At 41.4% G+C, this 6,087-nt stretch overlaps 2 pseudogenes; one reads left to right on the forward strand and one right to left on the reverse strand.

Annotated features, from left to right (window-relative positions):
• Positions 1–1,726: 1,726 nt before the first annotated feature.
• On the reverse strand, positions 1,727–3,337 carry LOC124027297 (annotated as a pseudogene).
• Positions 3,338–3,498: 161 nt separating this feature from the next.
• LOC124027298 overlaps positions 3,499–6,087 on the forward strand; it is a 12,616-nt pseudogene continuing 10,027 nt past the window's right edge.

Consider the following 6,087-nt stretch of genomic DNA (forward strand, 5'->3'; position numbering starts at 1 on the left):
CTCTTGTAAGAATAACAACCATGATTCACCCTTGATAATTGATTCTTATAGAATGGATTCTTAATTGATTCTTAAATAATGGATTCTTAATTGATTCTTATAGAATGTATTCTTAATTGATTCTTAAATAATGTATTCTTAATTCAAATCAAATCAAATGTATTTATATAGCCCTTCGTACATCAGCTGATATCTCAAAGTGCTGTACAGAAACCCAGCCTAAAACCCCAAACAGCAAGCAATGCAGGTGTAGAAGCACCTGATTGCACAATTGATTCTTGAACAATTGATTCTTAATTGATTCTTATAGAATGTATTCTTATTGATTCTTATAGAATGTATTCTTAATTGATTCTTATAGAATGTATTCTTAATTGATTCTTATAGAATGTATTCTTAATGGATTCTTATAGAATGTATTCTTAATGGATTCTTATAGAATGTATTCTTAATGGATTCTTAAACAATGTATTCTTAATTGATTCTTATAGAATGTATTCTTAATTGATTCTTATAGAATGTTTTCTTAATTGATTCTTATAGAATGTATTCTTAATTGATTCTTATAGAATGTATTCTTAATGGATTCTTATAGAATGTATTCTTAATGGATTCTTATAGAATGTATTCTTAATTGATTCTTAAACAATGTATTCTTAATTGATTCTTATAGAATGTATTCTTAATTGATTCTTATAGAATGTTTTCTTAATTGATTCTTATAGAATGTATTCTTAATTGATTCTTATAGAATGTATTCTTAATTGATTCTTAATTAAAAGGGAAGCACATAGCGTGGGGATATTTCAGTCCTGTAGTTTCTAAAAATGATGTGTGTATTATCTTAACCCCAAAATGACCTCCTGATAATGTCCACCGAACTGACACATGTTTCACACACACACACACACACACACACACACACACACACACACACACACACACACACACACACACACACACACACACACACACACACACACACACACACACACACACACACACACACACACACACACACACACACACACACACACACACACACACACACACACAGGGTTTACTTCACTTTCAGAGACACTTTGGATTGGCAGATCTAAATACCAGGGTTGTTGCCATTAGCCACATTCCCAATATTAAAGTATGGGAACAGTCTCTCAGTAGATCTAAATACCAGGGTTGTTGCCATTAGCCACATTCCCAATATTAAAGTATGGGAACAGTCTCTCAGTAGATCTAAATACCAGGGTTGTTGCCATTAGCCACATTCCCAATATTAAAGTATGGGAACAGTCTCTCAGTAGATCTAAATACCAGGGTTGTTGCCATTAGCCACATTCCCAATATTAAAGTATGGGAACAGTCTCTCAGTAGATCTAAATACCAGGGTTGTTGCCATTAGCCACATTCCCAATATTAAAGTATGGGAACAGTCTCTCAGTAGATCTAAATACCAGGGTTGTTGCCATTAGCCACATTCCCAATATTAAAGTATGGGAACAGTCTCTCAGTAGATCTAAATACCAGGGTTGTTGCCATTAGCCACATTCCCAATATTAAAGTATGGGAACAGTCTCTCAGTAGATCTAAATACCAGGGTTGTTGCCATTAGCCACATTCCCAATATTAAAGTATGGGAACAGTCTCTCAGTAGATCTAAATACCAGGGTTGTTGCCATTAGCCACATTCCCAATATTAAGGTATGGGAACAGTCTCTCAGTAGATCTAAATACCAGGGTTGTTGCCATTAGCCACATTCCCAATATTAAAGTATGGGAACAGTCTCTCAGTAGCTCTAACGTTAAGAGTGTAGAGAGGTGTCATGTATTTGGGGTGGTAGAAGGACACCTCCCCTCTGTTGTAGTCCAGCTGCACTCTGATCCTCTGGGGTCTCCTCTTCAGAGCGATGATGTCACCTCCTCCTCCTATGTACTTCCCACCGTGCTGTGATATACACCACATTCCATCCTTTGGTGTCGCATTACGCTCCCGCTTCCTGTCTATGGACTCTTTAGCCACGCCCAAAACCCAGTCAGGATGGTCCCCGCCTCCAGCTCCCAGCTGTGTATTCCTGAGCTGAACCCTCGGAGCCAAGAACATTTGTGTACCTCATAAATCGCTCTGGGTTGTTAACGAACTGCTGGGACGTGCCTGGTCTTCTCACAGTGGTCAGATCATCAGTCAGAGAGAGACTGGGATGTGCAGTGTTTGGGTCCAGAATCACAGGAGTGTATTTGAGGATCCCCAGCATCTTCTCCCAGACTCTGAACTGCAGGTTGCCCAGGTGTTTGGCCTTGTCTATCAGAACTCCTGAGACCAGCTGTGGATCCAGCAGTGTGTACTGGGATCTTTCCTTTGTGGTCCTGAAGTTCTGCAGGAATGAGATGTCTTCATCTTTCAGCTCCTCCTCTATGGTTCTGATTGCATCTGAAAGGTATGATGTCTTTCTGCTCATCTCGTCAATCTTCTTCCTCATCATCTGACTCTTCTGCTCCTCTTCCTCCTCAGTGCAGCTATCCTGGCTGCCTCTTCATCTCGTAGAAACTGGTGAAGCTTCTCAAACTCTTTCCTAATCTGTTTCTCTGTGTGCTGGACCTGACTCTTCATGTGTTCTGCTGTTTTATCACAGGCTAGTTTAACGTTGTTAAAGACCTCTAGGTTCTTCTGTAAAGGCTTCAGGGCGGTGTGGAGTTCCTCCTTAAGATCCTGGACAACCTCGTCTACGGGGACACAGTCGTGAGATTTATGGACTTTTGAATCTCGACACACCAAGCAGACGGGCTGATTGTACTTCAGACAGAAGAGTTTGAATTTCTCACCGTGCAGACTGCAGAGCACCTCAGAGCCAGATGAAGCTCTCTGACTGCAGAGCACCTCCGAGCCAGATGAAGCTCTCTGACTGCAGAGCACCTCAGAGCCAGATTAAGCTCTCTGACTCCCGTCCTGTATCTCAGACCCAGATGAAGCTCTCTGACTCCCGTCCTGTATCTCAGACCCAGATGAAGCTCTCTGACTCCTGTCCTGTATCTCAGACCCAGATGAAGCTCTCCGACTCCTGTCCTGTATCTCAGACCCAGATGAAGCTCTCTGCCTCCTCTCCTGTAAGAAGGCCTCACACGCGTCATTTAACGCCAGGTTACGAGGAGGTTGAGTCATAGCTACGGGGAATCTTCTCCTACAAACTGGACATTTCCAAGGTTTCTTATCTGCCCAGTATTCCTGCTGACAGACTTCACAGAAGCTGTGGCCACATGCCAGGACGACAGGATCCTTGAAGATGTCACAGCAGATGGGACAGGAGAACCTGTCCTCTGGTAGAGATGATCCGGATGCCATTGTCTCACACCGTTCCCTCTCCTCGTTCTGTAAAACAGCTTCTGTGCTTTACTCTCCACAGCTTCCACTTTACAACCACTCAAACCACTCCACTTTCAGATGCAAACCACTAAATACAGTCCCAAATCCACCCCCCAAAAAAGGTGAAGCTGCACTTGGAGATGACAGTTCTGACGATGGTATGTCCTTCTAATATCTCTCGGTCCACATGAATCCAAATGAAATCGTTGGGGTCCACCTGAGGGGAACACCGTAGAGCTCAACGTTTAACAGCAGTGAGCTGTACTCAGCTTGGCCCTCAGAGTTGACAGACAACCAAGAGCGGTTAGACAGGCAAGTTGTGTCTTTCAGTTGACGCCATCAAAAACCCTGATCAGCCAATCAGCGATGACGTTTGAGGACAGTTACATTGCTGGTTATCAAGGAGCCTTTTATTCACGCAGGAAAACGATTGGTTGAACTTGTGTAGTGGTGTAACTACAGGAGAACGATTGGAATGGAATAGCTGTTATATATAATGACTTTTAAGTTTATTTTTACTGGTATCGGTCAGCTCAAAACATACAGGGAATGATCACACCTCTGTTGGTACTAGTGACAACAATAAACAATAACTCCTGTTGACACCACAGTAATGTGGGTGGCTTTGGTTCTCCTATCCTTGTGGGGACATAAAAGCCTCAGAAGTCCCCACAAGTAAGGTAACAAGGAAAATATGCTCTCTCCTGGGGCCAAGTCCCCATGAGGACAAAGGCTTTTTTAAATTTAGGGTTTGGATTAGGGTAAGGATTAGAATTAGGGTTAGGGTTTGGATTAGGGTTAGGGGTTTGGTTTAGGGTTAGGATTAGAATTAGGGTTAGGGGGTTTCGATTAGGGTTAGGGGTTTGGTTTAGGGTTAGGATTAGAATTAGATTTAGGGGTTTCGATTAGGGTTAGGTTTAGAATTAGGGTTAGGGGTTTGGATTAGGTTATGGTTAGGATTAGAATTAGGGTTAGGGGTTTGAATTAGGGTTAGGATTAGAATTAGGGTTAGGGGTTTGGATTAGGATTAGAATTAGGGTTTGGATTAGGGTTAGGATTAGAATTAGGGTTAGGGGTTTGGTTTAGGGTTAGATTAGAATTAGGGTTAGGGGTTTCAATTAGGGTTAGGTTTAGAATTAGGGTTAGGGGTTTGGATTAGGGTTATGGTTAGGATTAGAATTAGGGTTAGGGGTTTGAATTAGGGTTAGGATTAGAATTAGGGTTAGGGGTTTGGATTAGGTTAGGGATTAGAATTAGGGTTAGGGGTTTGGTTTAGGGTTAGGGTTAGAATTAGGGTTAGGTAAAATGTTAGGGGTTAGGGTTATAGGTTAGGGTAAGGGTTAGGGTTATAGGTTAGGTAAGGGTTAGGGTTAGGGTTATAGGTTAGGTAAGGGTTATAGGTTAGGGTTATAGGTTAGGGTAAGGGTTAGGGTTATAGGTTAGGTAAGGTTTATTTTAAGGGTTATTGTTCAAGGTTAGGGTTAGGGTTTAGGGTTACAGGTTAGGGTAAGGGTTAGGTAAAGGTTATTTTAAGGGTTATTGTTTAGGGTTAGGGGTTAGGGTTTAGGGTTACAGGTTAGGGTAAGGGTTATGGTAAAGGTCATTTAAGGGTTATTGTTTAGGGTTAGGGGTTAGGTTTAGGGTTTGGAGTTAGGTTAAGGGGTTAGGTTGAGGGTTAGGTTTAGGGTTAGGGGTTAGATTTAGGGTTAGGGTTAGGGAAATAGGAAATAGCTTTTTTTAATGGAAATAGCTTTTAGGGTCCCCAGAAGGATAGAAAACATAACGTCTGTCTGTTGTGTGTGTGTGTGTGTGTGTGTGTGTGTGTGTGTGTGTGTGTGTGTGTGTGTGTGTGTGTGTGTGTGTGTGTGTGTGTGTGTGTGCGTGTGTGTGTGTGTGTGTGAGAGAGAGAAATAGAGAATATTACACCTAGACCAGGGAAGTCATAATCTTTTTTATGGCTGCTGTCCCTGTACATGGATCAACTTCAGGGGAAATTTCAGAGTGACAACTAATAGTACTCGATACAACTCAAACTTTCATTAAAACACACATGCAGGGTACTCAATTAAAGCTACACTGCTAGAATCTAGCCAACATGTCAGATTTTATGCTTTTCGGGCGAAAGCGTGAGAAGCTATTATCTGATATCATGCAACCCCGAAATACCTGAAGGGGACGTAAACAAAATAATTAGCATAGCCGGCGCTACACAAACGCAGAAATAAAATATAAAACATTCATTACCTTTGACGAGATTCTTTGTTGGCACTTATATGTCCCATAAACATCACAATTGGGTCTTTTTTTTCGATTGAATCCGTCCATGTATACCCAAAATGTCAATTTATGAAGCCCGTCTGATCCAGGAAAACAGCTTTCCAAAAACGCAACGTCATTTTTTAAAATTAAAAACGTTGCCTATAAACTTTGACAAAAAACTTCAAACTACTTTTGTAATCCAACTTTAGGTATTAGTAAACGTTAATAATCAATCAAATTGATCACGGGGCTTATCTGTATTCAATAGCAGCAAGTATTGAAATCTTGGTCGATATTCTCTCTTTCAAAACTTCCTCCGGTGAACCCGATGACAGGAAGTGCCTATTCTTCATTTCACCAAGGATTAACTTCAACCCAATTTCCAACACTGGCGACATCGTGTGGAAGCTGTAGGAACTGTAAACTGGGAGCAATTTATTTTCCCTTGCCATAGACAATACAGAGTACTG

The sequence above is a fragment of the Oncorhynchus gorbuscha genome, unplaced genomic scaffold, assembly GCF_021184085.1.
Source record: "Oncorhynchus gorbuscha isolate QuinsamMale2020 ecotype Even-year unplaced genomic scaffold, OgorEven_v1.0 Un_scaffold_3079, whole genome shotgun sequence".
Taxonomy (NCBI): Eukaryota; Metazoa; Chordata; class Actinopteri; order Salmoniformes; family Salmonidae; genus Oncorhynchus; species Oncorhynchus gorbuscha.